The sequence below is a fragment of the Scyliorhinus torazame genome, chromosome 2 (assembly GCF_047496885.1).
Source record: "Scyliorhinus torazame isolate Kashiwa2021f chromosome 2, sScyTor2.1, whole genome shotgun sequence".
Taxonomy (NCBI): domain Eukaryota; kingdom Metazoa; phylum Chordata; class Chondrichthyes; order Carcharhiniformes; family Scyliorhinidae; genus Scyliorhinus; species Scyliorhinus torazame.
Window position 1 is genome coordinate 178,260,770 of NC_092708.1, and position 26,354 is coordinate 178,287,123.

General features: G+C 46.5%; 1 protein-coding gene and 1 long non-coding RNA gene across 5 annotated transcripts in view; one reads left to right on the forward strand and one right to left on the reverse strand.

Moving 5' to 3' along the window:
- The window catches only part of vps8 (VPS8 subunit of CORVET complex), a 1,010,867-nt gene that overhangs the window by 440,963 nt on the left and 543,550 nt on the right, over positions 1–26,354 (reverse strand). The window lies entirely within an intron of this gene.
- The window catches only part of LOC140393992 (uncharacterized), a 140,560-nt gene continuing 134,803 nt past the window's right edge, over positions 20,598–26,354 (forward strand). The window contains exon 1 of one of the 2 annotated variants that reach the window (XR_011935800.1): positions 20,598–20,630. This is a non-coding gene — a long non-coding RNA (uncharacterized lncRNA). Of the gene's footprint in view, positions 20,631–22,146; positions 25,285–26,354 lie in introns of those variants that run through there. The other variant, XR_011935799.1, reaches the window with a different exon arrangement.

Consider the following 26,354-nt stretch of genomic DNA (forward strand, 5'->3'; position numbering starts at 1 on the left):
ATTTGCCATGTTAAGATGTGCCAAATGCTCATCGAGTTATTTTTTAAAGGATGTGAGGCAATCTGTCTCTACCACCCTCCCAGGCAGTGCATTCCACATCATCATCACCCTCTGGCTAAAAACCTCAAATCCCCCCTTAACCACCCGCCCTTTACTTTGAACTTGCGTCCCCTCTTAACCGACCCTTCAACTAAGAACAGCTGTTCCCAATCCACCCTGTCCATGCCCCTCATAATCTTGTACACCTCAATCAGGTTGTCCCTCAGTCTTCTCTGCTCCAGCAAAAACAACCCAAGCCTCTCCAACCTCACTTTATAACTTAAATGTCCCGTCCCTGGCAACATCCTGGTGAATCGCCTCTGCACCCCCTCCAGTGTAATCATGTACTTCCTATAATGTGGTGACCAGAACTGCACACAGTATTCCAGCTTTGGAGCACGGTAGCATAGTGGTTAGCACAATTGCTTCACAGCTCCAGGGTCCCAGGTTCGATTCCCGGCTTGGGTCACTGTCTCTGCGGAGTCTGTACGTTCTCCCCGTGTGTGAGTGGGTTTCCTCCGGGTGCTCCGGTTTCCTCCCACAGTCCAAAGATGTGTAGGTTAGGTGGATTGGCCATGCTAAATTGCCCTTAGTGTCCAAAATTGCCCTAAGTGTTGGGTGGGGTTACTGGGTTATGGGGATAGGGTGGGGGTGTGGGCTTGGGTAGGGTGCTCTTTCCAAGAGCCGGTGCAGACTCGATGGGCCGAATGGCCTCCTTCTGCACTGTAAATTCTATGATTTTATGAATGTTCTTTTAACTCCAATATGACTTCCTTGCTTTTGTAATCTATTCCACAATTGATAAAGGCAAGTGTACCATATGCCTTTTTCACCACCCTATTAACCTGGCCCTCTGTCTTCAGAGATCTATTTACAAACACAAGTAAAGTATTTTGCTCTCACAGTAGGATAGTTTAAAACGATTATAATATTTAAAGTAGTGCAGGCTTGCCAGAGGACAAGGAAGAAGCTGAAACAAACCAGTTGAACCAGCTTTTTGAAGACATCCAGCCAGAGTATGCAGTGGTTCTAACAGGAGCCAAAAGTGTTCTGGAAAGCACGTATTGAGAGCTGGATGTTTTTATCTTTCTTGTTGTTTAATTGGGAATAGAGACAGTAATTAAGGGTATTGTATTTATTGTATTGAGTAGTATTGTTTAAGGGGTAATTGTAAACTATTTCCGGGTGTGATGTTAAAGAGCTTAATATCATGTTAATAATAAAGTTTCATTTTAAAATGCCAAGTCCCTATTTCTTTGTGCAATCACCCTTGGAGCAAAATATTCTTTCCACACAGTCTTACAAAATAAACTAAAATATTGAGGCTTCAGTCCAGTGTCCTAGTCACTGCTGGGGTCTGGTCTGGGATCATGATAGTACCATCTACAAGATACACTGCTGAAATTAACCAAGGCTCCTTAGGCAGTACCTTCCAAACACATGATCAAGACCATCTAGAAGGACAAGGGCAGCAGGTACCTGGGAACATCACCACCTGGAGGATCCCCTCCAAGTCACTCACCATCCTGACTTGGTAATATATCACACCTCCTTCATTGTCACTGGACCAAAATCCTGGAACCCCCTCCCTAATAGCACAGTGGGTGTACCTACACTCCACATGAACTGCAGCAGTTCAAGAAGGCAGTTCACTCCATCTTCTCAAGGGCAACAAATGCTGGCCTAGCCGGCAAAGGCCACATCTCGTAAAACATGAACTTAAAAAAAAAATTAAATAGAATTTGTGGGGTATGGTTGGCAATTCAATATTAGGATTTAGAAATAGTTCTGTGGATGTCTCTAATTAATTCGACTTTCCAGTATTCATACAAGTGGAATGTCTGTCTTCAACATTATTTTACAAGTTGACTTGGAAGAAAGTCTTCAAAAATGTAAAAATTCAATCTTTTAAAATTCATTCTCAGGATCAAAATGACTGATGGAAACCTGGCCTTTATATCGTAGAAGTCATGCTTCTGCGGTCCTGGTTAGACCACACCTTGAGCATCATGAGCAATCCTAGGCACTACGATTGAGGAAGAATATATTCAGAGATTACTAAAAGTATTATTGTATTCCCTGGAATTTAGAAAACTGAGAGGTGATTTCATCAAAGTTTTCAAGATGTTGCGGTGGTCTGACAGATTAGAGAGAAACCTTTTCCACTGGTCGGGGAATCGAGGACTGGGGGGGCATTATCTAAAAATCCGAGCTTTTCGGAGGAAACATTTCTGCGCACAAATGGTGGGAGGAGTTTGGAACTCCTCCCCAAATGTCAAGTGGTGCAGGATCAACTGCCAACTTTAAATCTAAAATTGTTAGATTTTTGTTGTTCAAAGTTATCAAAAGGTTATTGGGCAAAGAGAGGTATAAAGAGTTGGGTTACAGATCAGACATGGTCTCACTCATTGGTAGATTAGAGGGTAGAGTGGCCTCCTCACATTCCTACACTTTTCTAATTCCAGTAGCACTCAAAAAGAAAAGGTCCTATTTGTCACAATATGTGGATATTGTAAAGTACATAAAGGGTTGCTGTAATGTTACTAGTCCAGTCACTAGATAGTACTATGGAGCAACCATATAAATATCACATGCCTCCTTGACTTCTGGGAGATAGATGGAGCGAGTGGAAGACAGCAAGACAGAGTAGTTGTGAGATAGTTGAATTAGTAGTATAGTTAATAGTGTAGATGTATAGTGCAATCTTTACTTAACAAATTCCTTAGTAATATGTTCAAATCTAATTCAGTGTAGTGTAATAAATTAGCTTTTTTATTAAACATAGTTTGCTGTGCTTTGTTAGCACCACAACCTTCACCATCGTGAAAGAACTAAAACAAAGAACACAACAGTATTGCCCATTATACAATTTCCTCTTCGGTCTACCAATCAATAAAAGCAAGAGATGAGAAGAACTTTTAGATGCTTTATGCTTATATTCATTCTGTCCTTTCAACAGAAAATAGGATTTATGATCATTATAGCAGGATTTTGCAACATAATAATAAAGCTTACAGAAAATTATCTCCAATTCAATTTGTAAGCTGGCTCGCTGCAATAAAAGTTAGATTTAATGTGAGTAACCACAGCTGCCAATCAGGTATTTTCGTAGCAATGGGAATTTCATAGAATTTACAGTGCAGAAGGAGGCCATTCGGCCCATCGAGTCTGCACCAGCTCTTGGAAAGAGCACCCTACCCAAGGTCCACACCTCCACCCTATCCCCATAACCCAGTAACCCCACCCAACACTAAGGGCAATTTTGGACACTAAGGACAATTTAGCATGGCCAATCCACCTAACCTGCACATCTTTGGACTGTGGAAGGAAACCGGAGCACCCGGAGGAAACCCACGCACACACAGGGAGGATGTGCAGACTCCGCACAGACAGTGACTCAAGCCGGAATCGAACCTGGGACCCTGGAGCTGTGAAGCAATTGTGCTATCCACATTGCTACCGTGCTGCCCAGTAAAGTGTTGGGAAGTGTTGATTTCCACAAGAACTTGGGTGTCCTTGATCACTGAAAGCTAACATGCAGGTGTAGCAAGCAATTAGGAAGATGAATGGTATGTTGGTCTTTAATTGAAGAGGATTTGAGTACAGAAGTAATAAAGTCTTGCTACAACTGTATAGAGTCTTGGTAAGATTGCACCTGCTATGTTGTGACCGAAGGAAGGAAAAACTTACCATAGAGGGAGTGTAACAATAGTTCACCAGACTGACCTCTGGGATGGTGGGATTGTCATATGAGAGAGAAAGAGATGACTGGGTCTATATTTGCTAGAGTTTAGAAGAATGAGAGGTGACCTAATTTAAACATACAGAATTCTTACAGGGCTCAACGGGCAAGATGCAGGATGGATGTTTCCCCTGACTGTGGGGGGGGATCTGGAACCAGGGGACACAATCTCAGAATAAGGGGTAGGCCATTTAGGACAGAGATAAGGGGAATTTCTTCAACTGTGGTGTATCGGCGAGGCGGGAATTATGTGGATATCATGTTTAGGGAGGTGATCATAATGAGGAGCTTGCAGGCAGAGAGGGAATGGGTGACAGTCAGGCAGTCTAAGAGAAACAGGCAAATAGTGCAGGTGTTCCCTAATTCTATCTTGCTTGCTACTCGGTTTTCCATTTTGGATACTGGTGAAGGCGGTGGTCCTCAGGATAGTGCAGCCAGAGCATATGGCATCATGGGTGGCTCAAGTCGACACGAGGGGCGGAAGAAGAGTAGAAGAGAAATAGAGATAGGGAATTCAAAGGTCAGGGGATCTGACAGGCATTTCTGCAACAGGAGGCATGACTCCAGCTTCGTGTGTTGCGTCTCTAATGCCAGGGTCAAGGATGGCAGGGAGCAGCTGCAGAACATCCTACTGGAAGAGGTTGAACAGCCGGAGGTTGTGGTCCACATTGATACCAATGGCATAGGTACAAAGAGGTCCTTAAAGCAGATTTTAGGGAGTTATGAAGGAAATTTAAAAAGCAGGTCTCCAAGAATAGCAATTTCAGAATTACTCCCAATGTTCATGCTAATAAACATAGGAATAGGAGTAGGAAACGATTAAACGCGTAGCTGGAGAATTAAGATTACGATTTCTGAGGCATTGGGGGTGGCTCTGGGGCAGGTGGGACCTACAGACAATGGACAGGTTACACTTTAACAGGATTGGGACTAATGTCCTCACAGGGGAATTGGGGAGGGTTTAAACAAGCTTATCTGGGGGTGAGACCCCGAGGGGCAATTCAAATTGAATGGAAGTAATGCTGGTCACAGGAAGTAGACTAGCATGTGAGGTTAGAAGGTGGGCGAAAAAGTGAGAATGAACTAGGCTCTGAAATCAGAATGTCAAAAAGATAAAGTTAAGGCCACTCTACCTGAATGCATGCAGTATTGAGGTGTGAATGGGCAGAGCAGGAACATTCTTTCCCAGATAGAGGAATATCTGGGCGATACAAGTGATAACTTCTAAAGGCAAGGAATTTGAGAGATGTAGACAGCCAAATCCACAGGGATCTACACTACAAATTGCAGATATTCTCCTCTAAAAGACACAGTTTTGTGCCTTCACTGAACCAGGGAGAGATGTTTTCCCAAACTTGGTCATCTAAGCGGTATTGTGTGGTAACTATTAACTGGATTTGACATATAGAGTTACAAATAATCAATGTTACTTGGGAATGCCATGCCTCGGTGATTTCAGGGAATGTGTGTATGTTTTGGGAACAAGAGGCGGCACGGTAGCTCAGTGGTTAGCACCGTTGCTTCACAGCACCTGGGACTTGGGTTCAATTCCCGGCTTGGGTCACTGTCTGTATAGTGTCTGCACGTTCTCCCTGTGTCTGGGTGAGTTTCCTTCGGGTGTTCCGGTTTTCTCCCACAAGTCCCGAAAGACGTGCTTGTAAGGTGAATTGGACATTCTGAATTCTCCTTCAATGCACCTGAACAGGCACTGGAGTGTGGCGACGAGGGGATTTTTACAGTAACTTCATTGCAGTGTTAACGTAAGCCTACTTGCGACACTAATGAAGTTTATTATTATTCAGGTAATACTGGGTGTTTAGGTATTAACATACTAATGTCACAGTGTGTATTAGTCTTCCGTCATGTGTTTTCACTTTTCTTTTATGTTAATAAATATTCTTTATTCATTGTTTACACAATGACTGGACTGGTTCCTCACTGGGTTGTTATTTGTTCCTCACAATATTCCAAATAAATATACAGCACTAAGAACCAGTGTATCAAGTTATCCTTCGGGGTTTCGAGACACTCTTGGAGATAACATCAACGGGATTTTTAACATAAGAAACAGCAAGAGGCAGTAAACATTGATAGGAGCTGTTTATAGGTCACCAAAAGGTAATGGTAGTGTATGGCATGAATTAATTAGGAGATTAGAGGAGCATGTAGCATGGGTTATACAGTAATTATGGGTGACTTCAATCTGCACACAGACTGGGCAAATCTAATGAGCACTAAAGCTATGGAAGGCGAGTTTCTGCAGTGCGTTTGGGATGGTTTTCGAAAGCAGTATGTTGAGGGACTTACCAGAGAATTGGATATATTTGATCGAGCATTGTGTAACGATAAAGGGCTCATTAGTAATCTTGCAAAAGATCCTTTCGGGATAAATGGACATAACATGATATAATTTTACATTTTACATTGTTTGAAAGTGAAGTAGTTCAATCTGAAATCAGAGTGTTAAATTGGAACAAAGGAAATTATGAAGGTGTGAGAAAGTTAGCGGAGGTGGATTGGGAAAATACATTAAAAGGTGTCACGGTAGACAGGCAATCGATAGTCTTTAAAGAATTATTACATTGTTTACAGCAACTATACATTCTTTCAAGGCACAAAACCCCCAAAATAAAGTCAGTCATTCATGACTAACAAAGGATGTTAAGGATTGTACCGGATTCAAAGAGAAGGCCTATAAATTTGTGAGTATATTTGTGAATTTGGTTCAAAATGGGAATTCAGTTCTTCAGGGAAAAGATGTACTTTAAGAAGGTTTACCGCAAGAAGTGCAACTTGGAATAGAGTGCTGGGAATAGGGTAATGAAGGGAGTTAGAGAAGGAAGAGAAAGAGGTGCTCTCTTGCTTTTTGCTTTCTAGCATTCTCAGCCTTCAGGAAGTGGTCTTACTCTGCTCCAGGAGAAAACACTGTTGATTTGGTGAGTACAAGGTAAATGACTGAGGTTTATTCTATTCCTAAGGTTCAAAATAGTCTAGCAACTGGTGGGAAGGTTAAATAAATAAAAACAAAAGTAAAAAATGTAAATGAATAAAATAAATAAATAGATCATTAGAACACATTAAGGATGGCAGGGCAGGTGATGTGTCACAGCGGCAGTATATGGGTGCTCCTGGACGCCAGTTTGATCCAGGGCATACACGCCTGCCGGAAGGGTTTGAAGTTCAAGCAGCTTCGGCTCAGAGTTTATGAGCTGGAGGCTGAATTACAGACACTGCGACATATCAGGGAGGGGAAAGTTACCTTGATTCTTTGTCCCAGGAGGCAGTCACGGCTCTTCGGGAAGGGTCTTTTGATTTGGTCAGGGGCAGGAGAGTGTGACTGCGAGTGAGGCAGGTAAGAGGATTCGGAGGGCAGGTACACGGGGGCCTCAACCTTTACAACTGCCCAACAGGTCTGAGGTTTTTGCAGCTTGTTTGGACATGACCTGACTGACCGTGCCATCGTGGTACAGGAAGCCATTCAAGTTGGGAGAGCGTAATGGAACGCAGTGGTAGTAGGGGATAATATAGTCAGAGAGATTGACAACACTCTCAGCAGCAGAAAGCATGAGTCCAGATGGCTGTGTTTCCTGGGACATTTGCTCAGGTCTGCAAAAGAAATTGAAGTAGGAGGGAGAGGACCCAATTGTCATGATCCATGTCGTTGTCAATGACATAGGCAGGACAAAAAAGGACATTCTGCATCGTCAGTATGAGGACCTAGGCACCAAATTAAGAAGCAGAACTTCAAAGGGCACAATCTCTGGATTATTGGCTGAGCAATGTGCAAATTAGCATCAGATAAATCAGGCTAAAGAGATGAATGCGTGGTTCAAAGACAGGTGTGGGAGAAGTGGGTTCTGGTTTGTAGGGCATTGGCACCCGTGCTCAGAAAAGTGGGGTCTGTACCATTAGAAAAGTCTACACCCTGAATGTACTGGGACCGGTTTCCTTGCAAGCCATGTACTTAAGGTCTGGAAAGGAAATTGCAGTGGAAGGAGAGGAACCAATTGTCATGGTCCATGTAGTTACCAATGGCATAGTGTGGTAAATCAAAGAGCAGAGGCAAGGCAAAGGAGAGGTATTATTATGGGAAATGAAAAATAGATTGTGATAGGACGGGAGAGAGAGTACAAATCTAACAGTAAATCAACAGATGAGATTAGAGTTCCTTCAATGTTTTCGAGTTGGTTTCTTAGACAGCATGTTCTGGAGTGAACCATGGAGCAGGCTATACTAGACCTGGTATTCTGCAAGGAGATGGGAGTAATTAGTCAAGGTGTCCCTAAATAGCAGCAACCATATTATGATTGAATTTTATGTCCCGTTAGAGGGAGAGAGGAGTGGGTCTGAGACAATGTTTTTAAACTTAAATAAGGGCTATTATGAGGGCATGAACGCAGTGCTGGCTAAAGTGAATTTGCATATCAGGTTAAGGGATAGGTCAGCAGAGATGCAGTGAGAAACATTTGAGGGGATATTTCAGAATACACAGAATAGATACATTCCAATGAGTAAGAAGCAGTCCAAGGAACGAACCCACCATCTGGTTAACTAGAAAGGTAGCAATGCCAGGCCTACAAAAGTAGGGAGGCTAAACTTCAGTTGTACAGAGCACTAGTGAGGTCACACTGGAGTATTGTGTACAGAGATGTAAATGTGTTAGAAGCAGCTCAGAGAATGTTTACTAGACTAATACAGAAATGGGCGGGTTATCTCAAGAGGAAAGATTGGACAGGCTAGACTTGTATCCACTGGAGTTTAGAGTAAGAGATGACTTGATTGAAATTATAAAGATCCTGAGGGGTATTGACAGGGTGGATGTGGTGAGGATGAATGTCGGATAATCGAGAACTAGGGGTCACTGTTAAAAATAAGGGGTTGTCTATTTAAAATGGAGATGTGGTGAAATGTTTTCTCTGAGGGCCGTGAGTCTTTGGAACTCTCTTCCTGAAAAGGTGGTCTTAAGCAGTCTTTGAATAGTTTGAAGACAGAGATGGATAGATTCTGGGGAAGCAAAGGGGTGAAAGCTTATCGGGGATAGGCGGGATGCACATTTGAGGTTACTATCAGATCAGTATGATCTTATGAAATGGCAAAGAAAACTGGAGGGCTTAATGGCCTCCTCCTGTTCCTGTTCATTTGGGCTGGCTAGCGAAATTAAAGAACATTGGATTGGAGGTAAAATGGGGGCATGAATTAAACATTGGTTAACAGGCAAAAATTGGAGAGTAGGAATTAACGTGCCATTCACACATTGGCAGGCTGTGACTAGCAGGGTACCTCAGAATCAATACTCTGGACTCAGCTGTTCACAATATATATCAATGATATCAAGAATCTCGCCGCCACCTGAAACACAGCGCGGGAATATAGGGCAGCCGGCGTCGGGGTGGGATTCGCGCCTCTCCCCGTGGATTCTCCGACCTGGCAGGGGGTCGGAGAAGCCCCACCGCAATTCCAATATACAGGGGAAGCCAATTAGGACGGAGTTTTGTTTTTAACACGGAGGTTGTGAAACTTTGGAATTCTCTACCCCAGAGGCTATAGAAGTTCAGTGACTGAGTATTAATCAGGGATTACCATAAGACATAGGAGCGGAAGTAAGGCCATTCGGCCCATCGAGTCCACTCCACCATTCAACCATGGCTGATTTCAACTCCATTTACCAGCTCTCTCTCCATAGCCCTTAATTCCTCGAGAAATCAAGAATTTATCAACTTCTGTCTTAAAGACACTCAACGTCCCGGCCTTCACCGCCCTCTGTGGCAATGAATTCCACAGACCCACCACTCTCTGGCTGAAGAAATTTCTCCTCATCTCTGTTCTAAAGTGACTCCCTTTTATTCTAAGGCTGTGCCCCCGGGTCCTAGTCTCCCCTGCTAATGGAAACAACTTTCCTATGTCCACCCTATCTAAGCCATTCATTATCTTGTAAATTTCTATTAGATCTCCCCTCAACCTCCTAAACGCCAATGAATATAATCCCAGGATCCTCAGACGTTCATCGTATGTTAGGCCTACCATTCCTGGGATTCTCCACAATCGGCGCGATGTCCGCCGACTGGCGCCAAAAGCGGCGCAAATCAGTCCGGCATCGCGCAGCCCCAAAGGTGCGGAATTCTCCGCATCTTGAGGGGCCGAGCCCTCACCTTGAGGGGCTAGGCCCGCGCCGGAGTAATTTCCGCCCCGCCGACTGGCGGGAAAGGCCTTTGGCACCCCGCCAGCTGGCGCGGAAATTACTTTGCCGTGCGACGCATGCGCGGGAGCGTCAGCGGCCGCTCACGGCATCCCCGCGCATGCGCAGTGGAGGGGGTCTCTTCCGCCTCCGCCATAGTGAAGACCATGGCGAAGACGGAAGGAAAAGAGCACCCCCACGGCACAGGCCCGCCCGCGGATGGGTGGGCCCCGATCGCGGGCCAGGCCACCGTGGGGGCACCCCCCGGGGCCAGATCGACGCTCCCCACCCCAGGAACCCGGAGCCCACCCGCGCCGCCTTGTCCCGCCATTCGAAAGGTGGTTCAATCCACGCCGGCTAGCGTGGGTTGACAGCGGCCGGTCTTCGGCCCACCGCGGACCGGGGGTGGGCCCGCCGACCAGCGCGATTTCCGCCGACCGGCACGGCGTGATTCCCGCCCCCGCCGAATCTCTGGTGGCGGAGAATCCGGGACACGGCGGGGGCGGGATTCACGCCAGCCCCCAGCGATTCTCCGACCCGGCGGGGTGGCGGAGAATCGTGCCCCAGACGTCCCACAAATATAAAATCAGCCTCTCAAGGTGAGAGAGGGTGGTCAGCAATAATTATGAAGATATTACGCAGTTAAAAACCAAGTTACACCTCATTCAACAGATATCAAGGGCTGGATTCTTCACCGTCGGAATGCTCCGTTTTGCCGGCAGCCCGGGAAACCCCATTGGCCAGCCGGCGAAATGGAGCATCCCGCCGGTGTGCTGAACCAGAAATCTGGTAAGGCGGGACGGTGAATCGAGTCCCACGTTTTTCAAGAGGCTTTCACAACAAAACTAACAGTGTAATGTGAGTAGAAGCTCTCGTCATTCCAATGATTTCCATTGGCTGCATTTTTGGATAGGGGTGAAGGTGGTGGGGTTGGGGGGGTCACGACCCCACCCGCCATGAGAGGAGCATTGAATCACTGATAATAGCTTTTGGATTTCCACATTATATTGCACATGTGCACGCTCCTGAAGTTGCTGTCAGTTTCATGGGCCAATAATGATAGTTTTGCTATGATTGAGACCGCAAAATCCAAGTTAATAATTATTAAAGCAAAGATCAAAAGCTTTGAAATTTTGTGAGAATATTAGTGCATGACTACTTAACATTCATATGAAATTCCTGCAATAATTATTGTAACTTATATTATTTCAATCTGACAAGGTGGGTGGGTGTTTGAGTGCCAGCATGTTGAAGAAGCCAACAGGAACTTGCTGATGTTGACTTTTCACCCGAGTGTGATCTACAATATACGGGAAGCAGCAGTGGGATAGGTGGATCTGCCAAGTATTTTATTAACAAGAAAATTGTTCATTAACTGACTCTTTAACCCCCCAATCTGAATTTAACTTTGTGTGCTCAGGTTTTCTAAAACTCACCAGGAAAAACAAGGTGATCTGACGGTACAATGTGATTCGATGGGGCACGCGCTTCCCTGTCTATGTTCTGAGTATATGTTTTCACTGTTTTGGAGGTGATTTCCAACAACTCAGGTTATTTTTATTACCTTGGACTTTTTGACTGTCTAATGCCCCAGCTGCCAGTACTCACAACAGCATGGGAACAGCTTATTCAACTCTAGTTTGGATCTCTGAAGAGGAACAAGAGGACTATCAGCAGGAATAATAGCTGCTGCAGCAGGAGCAACACCAGCACAGCATCAGTGACCTTTTTCTCTACTTTCTGTTATCCCAAGGGACAGAGAGGATGAACACAGAGTTGCATGTAGCTCGTAAGTGGATCAGGTAGACACACGTTGTCAGTGCTATCAAAAAGCTGCCACAGCCCTTTTGTTTCTGGCTCCTTTCAGAGATCTGCTGGGGCTATCTGTTGCATTTCGCAATGTGCTCTCTGCAAGGGCATCGCACAGGTGTAAAATACCATGTTTCCCAGGGCTATCACTTCATGTGCACTTCTCAACCGACGAGGCCTCAGACTGAGCAGGCTCTGGGATCTACTACTCTGGCTGACATCCCACAGGTCTAGGGAGGCATTGACTGTATATGTGCCAAAGCAAAGTACCTCCAGATCACCCTGGAATCTTCATCACATGAAAGGAATTCCACTCCATCAATGTTCAGCCAGTCTCCAACTATCAGAAGATCATCAAGCAGGTCTGTGCAAGATTTCCAAGGAGCTGTCATGATGTGATCAGTCTGTGTCAGCCAAACCTCGCACAGATCTTCGCACCTCCAACAAACGTAATTGGATGAGGATCACCCTTTGAATACATGATAAATAATGCCTGAAAGGAACCAAAATACTGATGCCCAGAAAAGGTACAACAGAAGACACATGTGCGTCAGGGCTGTAATATAGAAAGTAATTAGGAGGTTGAAAGTCTGATCCAGGTGCCCTTCAGCATGCACTGGCTGGGGATTTCAGGATGGTGGTGGTCTGCTGTGCCTTTCACAAAATTGCACAGCGCGACAAGTGGAGCTTCAAGAAGAGAAAGGCTGTCAAGTGCCTTGGCTTTTTGCAGGTGGAGGAGTATCAGTTTTTGTACACACAGCTGCCAGGGCTGCCCAAGACAATCTAATTCATGCACCTTTCAGTTAATCAGAGGCAGTGCTGCCATTTGACACACAAATTCTGAACCTACATCACTCCAGGTCTCAGTATAAAGCAGTCCCACAATCAACAATCGATCCCTTTCACAAATACCAACTATTTACCTGTAACTTATCATACCAGCCTTCACAAAACAGAAAACCCCTTGGCACGCAGCAAGCGAAAATGAGAAAGATGGGATAATGAAGCAATGAAATAAATTCTATGATGCATAAACATCATCACAGTGGGCTAAACAGCTGGCTTGTAGTGCAGAACAAGGCAGCAGCGCAGGTTCAATTCCCGTACCGGCCTCCCCGAACAGTCAGCGGAATGTGGCGACTCAGGACTTTTCACAGTAACTTCATTGAAGCCTACTTGTGACAATAAGTGATTATTATTATTAACATGCACCACTGAAGTGAACACCTTAGTGCAATAGAAATCCATTATCTTTTCCTCCCAATTACACCCATTTGATCTTACCTATTGGTTTCAGCAGAGCTGCAGGCAGGCTGCTCATTCATTGCTCTGACATCTCAGATGATCATGGCGAATGAGAAACCTATGAGAGCCACGCCAAACATTGCATGGACTGCACCTGAGCAGGGAAAGATTCGGTCATGAGCACAGAGGCGAGGCTCTGAAGGGGGCCGAAGGAACGGCGTCAGAAATGGAAGCAGTTTGAGCACAGACCCACTTCCATGAGCCCTGCCCCTACCCTCCCTGCTAGACAAAATCTGGGGAGCATTTAGCTGCATTTCCGTCATGCTTTAAGCCTGTTTTGGATGAGTGCGCAGCTTAATTTTTTAAATAATCTTTATTGTCACAAGTCGGCTTACATTAACACTGCAATGAAGTTACTGTGAAAAGTCCCTGGTCGTCACATTCCGGCGCCTGTTTGGGTACACGGAAGGAGAATTCAGAATGTCCAATTCACCTAACAGCACATCTTTCAGTACTTGTGGGAGGAAACTGGAGCACCCGGAGGAAACCCACGCAGACACAGGGAGAACGTGCAGACTCCACTCGGACAGTGACCCAAACCGGGAATCGAACCTGGGACCCTGGAGCTGTGAAGCAACAGTGCTAACCACTGTGCTACCGTGTTACCCGAGTCAAGGCCAGTATACACTCAGTTGTCTATAACATCTGTTCCTCCATGTAGGTGGGCATCAGTGTGAATACTTGAAACTCCTGCTAGAAACAGACTCTTCCAATTTCTCTCTAATTGTGTGCAATGCAGCGCGGTTGCAGATGCTGGAAGAACCTCAAACTTTCTCTGCTGCTGCTCCATAACAGTCCTTTATGCTGGGCACTCCCCAACCACCACCCAAGACTCAGAGTTGCATACAGCGAAACAGAGTTTTGAGAACTGTGTCGTCGGACAGAGGCTCTTCACTGCTGTCATCATCTTCAACCCCAGTTGTCTTGATGACCCAACGAGATGTATGTATTTGAGCTAATGTAGGGTGCATGAATCAGAATGAATGACCACCTGTAAGGAATCTTCAGTTTCCTCCTACACCAGCTCCTGAGGGACTTGTGGGAGGTTAAAGTCATGATTTAGACTTTGCGAGGTGAAGAGGGTTCCAAGTTACCATGATGCAAATGATCATAGCCTGCACATCAGTGAATATGACTAAGTGTTGGATGCCATTTGGCTGTGAGATGTTTAATTCTGTCACCGGGTAGCTGGGAGATCTCATCTCCAATGATCCTGTGCTGCCTCCTGTGCAGTTGTTAAAGTGGAGCTGACTGAATGGCAATGGTCAGTTCTCTGCCTCTCCCTATTGTTCTGTGCTCTCTGCTCCTGTAAAGAAATAAGGAGGAGAGTTAAGAGTGTGAGGAGTGGAATGTATTAAGATAAAAGGGAAATATTTGCGAAGGGTCACTGTGAGGGATAAATGTAACATAGCAATAAGGATGAGGGTGAGTGCCAGTGATTGCTCACAGGTGGAGATGTGAGGAGGTGTCTCAGCAAGAGGGATGGGTGAACTGGTGAGCTGGTCTGAGCAGTGGTGTGCGGAATAAAGCTGGGAAGGCAGAGCGAGGAGTTTGTTCTTGAAATGTGAAATGTCACTCACCATTCCTGCCCTGATCAGGTCATTAAACATCTTTTAACTCGATATCCAGGAGTGAGGTACCACTCAGCTGCTGCTAAGTTCCTCTGCAATCTCCAAACTTGTCTGCTTGCTCTCGGAGGCAACCTCCTTCCACCCGGTCGGCCCTAATATCCTGCAGTATTATGTCCAGAGGCGCACTTTGAAGTGCTGCGCTGCCTTGCCACATTGATCCTCCGTTTCCAGCTCCAGCTCTGCTTGGAGGTCTCTACAATCCTTCAAGTCCCATCCTTGCAGAATCTGCATGACAGTCTGCCACCAGTCATCACCGCACTTACTTTCATTGGTTGAGAAACCCAGGAGTTAGATGCAAATGCAGTAGTTTGGTTAAAAGGCCAGTGATAAACACACTGCTGAAGCGTCTAGATTTTCAAAGTGCTACCAGCCTCCCTGCTGAGAGCTCGCCTGCAAGTTTAAATTCAAGTCCATTGACTTGTTTATTTCAAATGGAAGTGCATTTCCATTAAAAGCAATAGTTAAAGGAATTTTAATTCAACCTATCAATCACATAGGCACCAATGTTCATATTGTGCTGTTTCACAGCTTTACTTTCATCCTAATTTCCTTTTCACCCCACTGTGAACATAGGTGGCAGATTTTATACCTCAAATGCTTTGCATCTCGTTCAAAGGAAAAGCCTGATTAAGCTCACCTCACTCAGTTCCAAACTGCCGGCTTCCAACGTCTATGTGACATGTCAGCGCCACTGAACTATTTGATGGAATGGTTGTCCGAGGCACAAATATCAATTAATTTCCCACCTGATCACACAATAAAATTGTACATTTAGCTGCAGCTACCACAACCTAGTAAACCCACCAGAACTGTGACAGGGAGACCAGCCTCAAGATTCGGGGATGCTGAACTGGAGAGGCTGCTAGACGCAGTGGTGGCCAGAAGGGATGTCCTGTTCCCCCGAGGGTCCAGGAGGGTTAGCCATAGGGCAGCCAGTGCTGCCTGGGCCAAGGGAAACTGTGAGGGCCGGGAGTGTGACCAGGAGGACTGGCCTCCAGCGAAGGAAGGTCAATGGCCTAAACCGGGCACTAGTGAGTAGATACCACCCCGCCCCTCCCTTCCACCGAGAACTTTCCAACCCCACGGGAGTGTCTACCCCCCCACCCCTCAATCCCCCCAACCCTCCCTCCAGCCCTCCCCTCCCTCCCACCACTGTGAACCATGTGTGTGGCTAATGGTACCCTCTCTGCGTCTCCTCAGGAAAAGCTCACCCACAATCGCCGGGAGAGGGCCCAGACTCGCAGTGGTTTGCCAGACTTAAGAACCCGCACCACTTTCGAGGCGTGTGCCCTAAAGGTGACCGGTGTGGCCAAGGACAGAGCGGTCACCGACGCGGAGGCTGGCGGATGCAGCAGAGGTGAGGAACCTGGAGGAATGATGTGCATGCCGACAAGTCAGCCAGTACCCTCTGGCCCCAGATCACCCAGAGGAAGCCCACCAGGGGTATCAAAGGCCACGGGGTGAGACAAGCAGCTGGCTGCTTCCACCTCAGATGTGCATCATGGGGACACACGTAGATGTAGTGATAGAGCTAGGAAGGCAAAGCACATCGAGTATCACTGGTAGGGGATGAGAGGGTTGGGGGAGGGGGCAGCACCATTGGATAGTGGGGAATTGTCAAACACAATAAACACCCTTATGCACAACCAGTATGAAGCTTCTGTCACCTTCTTCCGCAATGCAGGCTGACCTCTGAAACCTTGACCCATCTCTCCAGGCATCTCTCCTCCCCCTGGCACCCACTCACCTTCTGGCCGTGGACATGTCCCCGGGGCTGTGTCCCATCCCCTGGATGTTCATATGTTGATTGTTGCGTGTGTGGTGTTGTCTCCCGCGGTGTGCAGGTACAGTGTCCATGTATCAAGGTGTGATTGGGATGCTAGGCAATGACACCCACATGCTACATCACCCGCCCACACACGGAAATCCACTTGGATTGTATAAAGTGCTCACTTAACCATGGTTGCCAATTCCCTATTAGAAATATCCTTCAGCCGCATGGCCAGAGGCCCCAGCAGTCGGTGGGGGTTATGGGTGGTCAGCGGGGCAGACGGGCAGGGGCAAGGGTTGCCCCTGGGACAGGTAAACATGATCCAGGGGTTGGCATAGTGGAGCCAAGCTCAGGTGCCCCCCAGTTGTCCCCCACTGCCTCCTCCCCACCCTCCCATGGCGGCCCATCTCTGCGGAGGGTCCCTGACCCTCAGCCGGGGTTCGCCACCCCAGCCGAGGGTCCCCCACCTCCTGCCGAGCACTGGGAAGTCCAGTTGTCCTGGGCTCTTTGCTTGTGAGCAAAGATGGCTACTCACCTCCTCGGCTCCCCACAGAAGCCCTTCCGCCAAGTTCACTTTTTTCAAAAGGAGTACTAATCCTGCGCCAGTGTGAACACTTGCGGGGGAGACTGTTGGATATGGGGTGGCTCCTGTTAATTATATAGAAATAGGACCTAAGTGGTGATAATTGGTTTCTTGCCACATTTATTCCTCAACCAACATTCTGTATAACACATTATCTGATTATTTATCTCATTGCTGTTTGTGGAATAATTACTGTATACAATTGGACTGCTGTATTTCCTTAATTCTGACGATGACTTCACATCAAAAGTATTTGAGTGGCTATGAAGTGCTCTGGGAGATCCTGAAGTTGTGAAGGGGACTATTTTAATGCAAAATTCTTACTTTGTACTCTGCAGCTAACATTCAAATATACAGACACAACAATCCAATATTTACCACACTCTCATAACTTATGTATAAAAGATTAGATGTTTGTGTGTAGTGTGCACATTCTGCAAGAACTTTTAATATTTTATCAAGCTGTTACCATCACACTATTTCCATTATGCCTAACGTTATCGAAGATCATTTTGATTGCACCTTCCTAAATCAGCCTCCTAGATAAGAGCTCAACTCCACAACACTAACCCCACCAAGTGTTCCAGATATCACAGCAGCCGTTTGAACATTACTCCATTATCACTAGATCCATGTAACACGAACTCTCACTGTTCACTCTCTCGAAAATCCCCATTACTCCCACAGCTTCCCACCACAATCCCAGTAATTCCATTCCCAAAGATCACTCTCCATCCACTACTATTCTCAGCATCGCTTCCTCGTACACCCAAAACATGTCACACAACTCCCACAAACCTCAGTTCCCAAAGACCCATGTGGCCAAGATTCTCACTGACGAACATCTCTCTATTCCTTCCTCACGCCACAAACCACTTCCTCAAAACATCATTAAAGCCCCATGAAAATCACACATCCCTTTCTCAGGATTCCTATACACATCCTATCACTACTACCGATTTACAATTTCCACCAAAATGACATAACGGCAGAAGTTGAAGATAAAAATAATGCTAACATGTGTAATATGGCACAAAATAACAATTTTAGTTACTTAACCACAGTAAATCAGTGGCTGGATAATGTATAATGTAAAGAAAACACAGTCTCTGGTGATATGGCTGACGCTTAAAATGCAAAATATTTGAATTAAAATCCTGAAAGAAAAGATATGGCTGGAGGGGAGATAAGATCCCTCCCCTCCACCCCCCAGTGATTTTTCAAAAGACCTATGGAGGTGAAAATCCACTCAGCATCTTACCCCACACCTTCTCCACCTCCAGCTGTTTTCCTGGGACCAGTTCTGTTTGGGGACCATATAACTCACCCGTATGTTGGCGTGATGTATTAACAAAATGTAATAAGAGAACCATAGCCTTCATCATGTTGTGTATCATCAGCATCCTTCAGATAGACAAAGCAACTAGCTACTAAATCCTATTAGCCAGAGGTAGGTAGATCTTGTGGGCGCAGTGGGTAGTGTCCCTGCCTCTGAACCAGAAGCTCCGAGTTCCAGTCCCATCCCAGGAGCTGAAGGCCAAGGAAGGTGCGTTCATAACCCGGCCAAATAGGTTGCATGTCAACCTGAAAATCTTTCAACATGCCATTGGCTGGAGGTAAGAGTGAGAAAGACACCTGGTTAGCCATGTTTGATGTGGAGTGGCACCCCTCAAGCTATAAGCCCCGAGCAACAGATTAGACATCTGTTCCAGGAATAATTAGCTATGGAAACAAACAAAAGTTTGCCTTAGTGTACCATTAGATGCAGGAAGAGAATTGGAATTGGAGCCAGAGATAGGCAATTAGTGCATTTGGAGCATAAAAACTTGTGTGTTCCAGGGGCAAGATTCCCACAGCCCAGACTAGCACAAGCACCTGCCAGCGGTCTGCGATCTCACCTCCTGCAAGCGAATGTGCTACCTTGAAGGGTGGGGGGAGGAAAAATGGGAACAGTCCAACAGTCCTATGTGAAGGTCACGCTGCTGTAAGTGTGCCACTTACATGCTGTAAAAATTATCTATCACTGTTGACTCAAAATAAAACAGCAATAAATCAAAACTGGATGTCGGCCAAAATACGTGGAAGAAACTGAGAACCCTGCCAATAAGAGATTATTAAGGAGATCAATGAGAGATAAGTGATTATGAAAACAACCAAACCTGACTGACCAGCCATAAAAATTCGCGAGTCGAAAGACAAACAAATCAAACTGTCCACTCAAAAAAATTAACTCCTTTAATCCGCAATATTTTCTCAGAATAACTGACATTTTAATTATTTGAAGCTTCATACAAATTTAAAAATTCACAAAAATATTACTAAATTGCCTATTGAATTGTTTGCGTGTCTTTCAATACCTTATTTCAAGTTTTTGAAGGTCTCAGCCTCCCTCAATAGCCTAGGCTTGTAAATTGAAATTTTCCTTAAAGCCATCACTCTTTCATCGTCACTCCTTTTGTACTTCAATTTCTCCGGTCTTCCACCCTATCTGTTCTGTCCCCCTTTCCTTGTCCATCTAATTGTTTCAAATCTGCTACCTCTAATATTTGCCAGAGCTGACAAAGGCTCGCAAACCTGAAACATTAACTAATTTCTTTCCCCACAGATGCTGCCAGATCTGAACAATATCCCCTGGAATCTGAACATGCGATCGCACAGCAACCAGAAGGCAACTCACAAGTTTCCCCTTTAAGTTGGGCATTGAAATGAACAGACCATTGCACAATGAAAAAAAATTAGAAAAGATATTGCTGTGAGGAGTCTGCACGTTCTCCCCGTGCCTGCGTGGGTTTCCTCCGGGTGCTCCGGTTTCCTCCCACAGTCCAAAGACGTGCAGGTTAGGTGGATTGGCCATGATAAATTGCCCTTAGTGACCAAAAAGGTTAGATGGGGTTATTGGGTTACGGGGATAGAGTGGAAGTGAGGGCTTAAGTGGGTCGGTGCAGACTTGATGGGCCGAATGGTTTCATTCTGCACTGTATGTTCTATGCTCTTTTCCAGCATTTTGTTTTTATTTCTGGCGAATGTACATGTGTACTGCACCTGGATCATAACAGCTGGCTTAGTGACAAGTCCATTATTCAGTTTACAATATGGTTCAAGCCAAGACATTATTTCTACATGAAGTACAATATTTTAGACATCTAAAACAGAGTGCACCTCACTTTCCTGCCTCTCTTCCGACATTTTTAAGATTGGAAGTGTAAAGTGACTGAAAATTAAACTGTACTGTTAAGACACACAGCTTATTTAAAATTCCATTTGCATCACTCTGACAGAACTGGCAATATATAACCTGCTTACATCAGGCATGACATTGAAGTCATTTCCCCATCACCAATAGAATGGCACTCAAAAATTCACATTCACACTTGAAAGGTAGCATTACTTCTCAGAAAAAGCTACTGTGCCTATCTCTTGGATGACACATTGGGGTTGATCATTAAACTTCAACTACTGCACTGCAAACAGTGTCAGGGTCCAATGTGTAAATTAATTATATAGTGTACGCAGAGCCAACTGACCCGAAAGATTCCAGATTTGACTGCTCTTACATTGTGATTGTCTAAACACAGGTAAGAAAGCAGCCTCAGACAACTTAAGGTGGCAACATGTAGGAGGAGGTCGCACGTTGGGTAGCTCCCACCAGAGTCTTTGGTTTTTGGCCTTTTGGGGGAAGAATTAGCATGGAAACCTGTCCCAAATGAGAGTTGGTTACGAGAGTTTGTTTTAAGAACCAAAGAAGGAATACTTTGAAGAAAGGTACGACATTAGTCCGCAGTCAGAGTCGAGTTCAGTGAGGAAGGCTGTGAAAGGAAAGATGCCGGAGGTGGCAGAGGCTCTGTGGGCGGAGCTGCTTCAGTAACGATGGATGTGCTGGCGGAGAGGATGGTGTTTGAGAAGCAGTTGAGTAAACATTTCACCGGCATGGGAGAGAAATGCTGGAGAGTTTTAAGCAGTCGGTGGAGGACTCACTGGCCCCGACAAAGGAGCGGTTGGAAGGACATCGGAGACGGTGCGGGAGCATGAGGGTGGAGGCGGCGCTGTCGGCGCACAGTGACCAGCTCACTTCTCTGGAAGCCGAGCTGTTGGAGTTAGAGAACAGCAGTAAGTGCCTGAGAGCAATGGTCGAGGACCTGGAAAACAGGTCCAGACTGCTTAATTTGCGGATTGTGGGGTTGCCTGAGGGTGTGGGTGTCCCCAGGCCGATGGAGTACTTTTCGACAATGTTTGGAAAGCTGCTGGGAGCGGGGGAACAAAGCTTCCCCCTTCAAGCTGGGTCAAGCACATTGGTCGCTCCGGCCGAAGCCAAGGGCTAACGAGCCACCTGGAGGTGTGATAGTCTGCCTTCACGCAACCAGATGAAGAATAAGGTGCTGCAATGGGCTAAGCAGAACCGTGAAGTGGGAAGGCAGTGGTATTCAGATGTACCAGGATGTCACCGCGGAGCTGGCAAGAAGAAGGGTGGTCTTCAATAGGGCGAAAGCAGCACTTTACAAAAGCGGAGTGCGTTTTGGAGTGGTCTACCCGGCAAAGTTGAGGGTCACACACAACTCCAGGGATCACTTCTTTGAGATGGCAGAGGAGGCGGAGTCGTTCGTGAAAGCAGAGGGACTTGGACTGAACTGAGAATGTTGGAAGTGGAGGGCTAGGTTTTTTTTATTTTATTTTTTTTATTCGGGGTTCGTTTTCCCTTTGCCTGGAATGTTCGTAGAATGGGGTTGCTTCTTTCCTTTGTTTTTTGTGGGGATGGGGATATGGAAATAGAGATGGGTGTAAGTGCAGTTGGGAATGGGGAAGAGGCTTCTGAGGTATTAAGGTGGGCGTGGAGGGCTCTCTGGGTTTATTTTTTGTTGGTTATTTGGTGAGGGGGACGCTACCCTGCTAGCAAACTGAAGTTCGCGAGTAAACCGGTGTGAGGTGGGGGGGTATGGTGGAGATAGAAGCAGTTTCAAGAGGAAGTCGGTGGCGAGGTTTTGGGATAGGTGATGGGGGTGGGGTAGGTTGCTGACGGTGACAGAGGTGTGTCCTTTGTCGCATCTGATGGGTGGGGCCAGATGGGGGCTGCTCGTCTGTGCATGGTGGAGATTGGTAGCGTCCCCCGTACGAGTGATGGTTAATTCAAGAGAGGGGGGTGAGAGACCCCTGAATCGATTGAAGACGTTGAATGTGCGGGGGCTGGGGGGCCCAATAAATGGGTGAGAATTATTATTCATTTGAAAAGCTTGAGCGGCGATGTGGTGCTGTTGCAGGAGACTCATTTGCAGATGAAGGCCCAGTAAGGCTCCGTAAGGATTTGGTAAGCCAGGTATTTCACTCGGGCTTTGATAGTAGGGCTTGGGGTGTTGGATGGCAATCCTGATCATTAAGAGTCCGATTTCAGATGCAGAAGGTGGTGGTGGATCAGGGGGGCAGATATGTCATGGTCACGGGTATGTTGGAGGGCAGATCAGTGGTTTTGGTTAATGTGTATGCTCCAAATTGGGATGATGTAGAGTTTATGAAGGGGGTGATGGTGACTATCCCAGATATAGATACGCATCGATTGATCCTGGTTGGTGATTGGAATACGGTTTTGAATCGGAAGGTGGACCGCTCCAAGGTGAAGTCTTTGTCCCGTGCGGGGTAGGGAGTGGGTGGTGTTGGTGGCGCTTATGAGATAAATGGGGGGGCTGATCCGTGGTGGTTTCTGCACACGGGGGCAAAGTGTTCTCCTTTTTCTCGCCAGTGCATAAGGTCAATTTGCGCATTGATTTCTTTATTATGGGGAGGTTTCGGTTCCAGGACTTCGGGGAGCAGAATATTCTGCTATTGTTATTTCAAATCTGCGCCGCATAGGGGCTGGAGCGGGGGCCGGCCCAACGACCAGCCTGGAGTTTAGATGTAGGGCTGTTAGCAGATCTGGGTTTTGTGTGAGGGTGGCGAGGGAAATTGATGAGTATGTTGGGTTCAACAAAAATGGGGAGGTCTTGCCCTCAGTGCTATGGGAGGCGTCAAAGACAGTGGTGCGAGGAGAGATAATTGCATTCAAGATGTCGGCTGTTAGGGAGAAGCACCAGCGGCTGGTGGATAAAATTCTGGAGGTGGAAGGTAAATATGCAGAGGACCCCATTCCTGAACTATTGGCTGGTAGGAAGAAACAGCGGACGCAGTTTGAATTGGTGACTACAGATAAGGCGGTGCGCCAGCTGCGGATGGCGATGTACGAACATGGGCAGAAGGCAATGCTTGTTGGCTTGCCAGTTGAGGCAGCAGGTGACTTTTTGAGAGATTGTTCAGAGCGGGATATGAGAGGTAGGCTTGTAGCTGTGCCTGATAAGGTGAATGGGGCATTTGAGGCATTCTATGAGTGGTTGTATAGGTCGGACCGCCAGATGACGAGTTGGACATGGGAGAGTTTTTAAGAGGGTGGAGTGTCCTACATTGGAGGAGGAAGATCGGGAAGAGTTAGAAGAGTCACCGGGGGCAGAGGAGGTTCGGAAGGAAATTAGAAACATGCAGACGGGTAAGGCGCCGGGGCTGGACAGGTTCCTGGTGGATTTCTTAAATGGTTTACTAACCGGTTGATACCGCTGCTATTGGAGGACTCAATGGATCAGGGGTCGCTCCCAGAGACGATGATGCAGGCATCTATCTCGCCCCTTCTGAGGAAGGATGAGGCTCGGTGGACTGCGGGTTGTATCGGCCAATCTCTTTATTGAATGTGGACGCTAAGATCCTGGCGAAGGTGCTGCCGCCCAGGTTGGAGAAGTGTCTTCCGAGCATTGTTGGGCGGAGATGGCTGCTAGGATTCGGCGTACGGTCCTGCAGAGGGACCGGCAATCTGGGGGCTTGGCGTTGCCGACGCTGATCTTCTATTATTGGGCGGCAAATGCGAAGGTGGTGTTGGGCTGGTGTGGGGCCAGGAGGAAGTCTGGGTGAGGATGGAATCGGGTTAACATCGGGGGTCGGAGCTGCGGCCGCTGGAGATGGCCCCGCTTCCGTTCTCTCCAGGGAAGTATTTATGTAACCCGGTGGTGGTCACGACATTGAAAATTTGCCGGCAATTGTCGCCGCATTTTAAATTCGGTAAGATGTCGACGTTGGCGCCGATCTGTGATAACCACATGTTTGAACTGCCAAGATCGGATGCTAGGTTTTGAGGCTGGGTGGACAAGGAGGTGGAAGGCTTCAGGGACTTGTTTCTAAGGAGTGGTCTGCGAGCCCAGAGGAGTTATTGGATTGGATTGGAGTTTATTTATTGTCACGTGTACCAAAGTACAGTGAAAAGCATTTTTCTGCGAGCAGCTCAACAGATCATTAACTACGTGAAAATAAAAGAAAATAAAAGAAATACATAATAGGGCAACACAATGTAATTACATAAATACCGGCATCAGATGAAGCATACAGTGTTAATGAGGTCAGTCCATAAGAGGGTCATTTAGGAGTCTGGTAACAGCAGGGAAGAAGCTGTTTTTGAGTCTGTTCGTGCGTGTTCTCAGACTTTTGTATCTCCTGCCCGATGGAAGAAGTTGGAAGAGTGAGTATGCCGGGTGGGAGGGGTCTTTGATTATGCTGCCCGTTTATCAGAGACGTTTGGGCTTTCACAGTCGGAAAATTTTAGATATCTGCAGGTGAGGAACTTTGCAAGGAAGATCTTCCAGTCGCTTCCAGTAGTGCCGTCAGTCTCATTGTTGGAGAAGGTTCTGTCAAGTGTGGGGATGGAGGAGGGGAGCACCTCGGGAATTTATGGGAGGATAATGGCAGAGGATATGGAATCCCCGGTGGGGACTAACACCAAGTAGGAGGAGGAGTTGGGGGTGCAATTAGGTGAGGGAGTGTGGCATAAGGCCACACAAGTAGGGTGAACACTTCTTCGTCTTGCTCGAGACTGGGTTGATACAGTTGAAGGTGGTGCACTGGGTGCACTTAACTAGAGCTAGAATGAGTCAGTTGTTTGAATGGGTGGAAGATAAGTTTGAGTATTGTGGAAGAGTCCAGGCAAATCCTGTGCGTATGTTCTGGGCACGACCTGAGCTGGTGAGATTTTGGGTTTCCTTCTTCAACAACATGTCGGCAATTCTACAGATTAAATTGGAGCTCAGACCCCCTGGTGACCATATTTGGGGTGCCAGACATGTCGAAGCTACAGAGAGTGCAGGGGCAGATGCCTTCGCCTTCACCTCGCTATTTGCTCGCAGGCAGGTGCTGTTGGAGTGGAGGTCAGCTTATCCACCCAATGCCTCGGTATGACTGAGGAATCTTATGGAGTTTTTGCATCTTTAGAAAATTAAGTATATGTTAAGGGGCTCAATTGAGCGGTTTTATAAAAGATGGCATTCTTTCATTCTGTTTTTCAAAGAGCTAGTTACCGTCAGCTGTTGGGTGCTGTTTTGTTTGAGGGTATGGTTTGTTTATTCTACTGTTCTGTATTTATTAAAAAATGTTAAAAATAAAAATATTAAAAAGAAATGAAATCTGCCTCACCAATCTGAGGTAAACGGATGAAAAAAAAAATAGGAAAGGCCATTAAAAAATGTTTAAAATAAATTTACGGGATATGGGCATCTCTGGCTAGGCCACCATTTATTGCGCTTTCCATTGCCCAGGTGATGAGCTGCCTTCTTGAACCGCTGCAGCCTGCAGACCATGTGGTGTAGGTACACCCACAATGCTGTTCGGTGGGAAGCGGGGGGGGGGGGTTCAGGATTTTGACCAAGAAACAGTGAAGGACCAGTCAGCGTGGGGAGTGACTTGGAGGGGAACTTCCAGGTGGTGGGGTTCCCAGATATCTGCTGCCCTTGTACTTCTGGATGGTAGCGGTCATGGATTTGAAATGTGCTGCCAAGGAGCTTTGATGAGTTCCTGCGCAGTGCATCTTGTAGATGGTACACACAATTGCTACTGTGTGTCGATGGTGGAGGGAGTGAATGTTTGTGGATGGGGGGCCAATTAAGTGGGCTGCTTTGTCCTGGATGGTGTCGAGCTTCTTGAGTATTGTTGGAGCTGCACTCATTCAGACAAGGGCAGAGTATTTCATCACACTCCTGACTTGTGCTTTGTTGATGGTGGGCAGGCTTTGGAGAGTCAGGAGGTGAGTTACTCACCTCAGGATTCCTAGTCTCTGAACTGCTCTTGTAGCCACAGTATTTATACGACTGGCCCAGTTCTGTTTCTGGTCAATGGTAACCCCCAGTCGTCATAAAGCCAATGAATGTCAAAAGCAATGGTTAGATTTTCTCTTGTTGGGGATTTCTTGCCACTTGCGTGGCGTGTATGTTACTAGCCTCTTGTCAGCCCGAGCCTGGATATCGTCC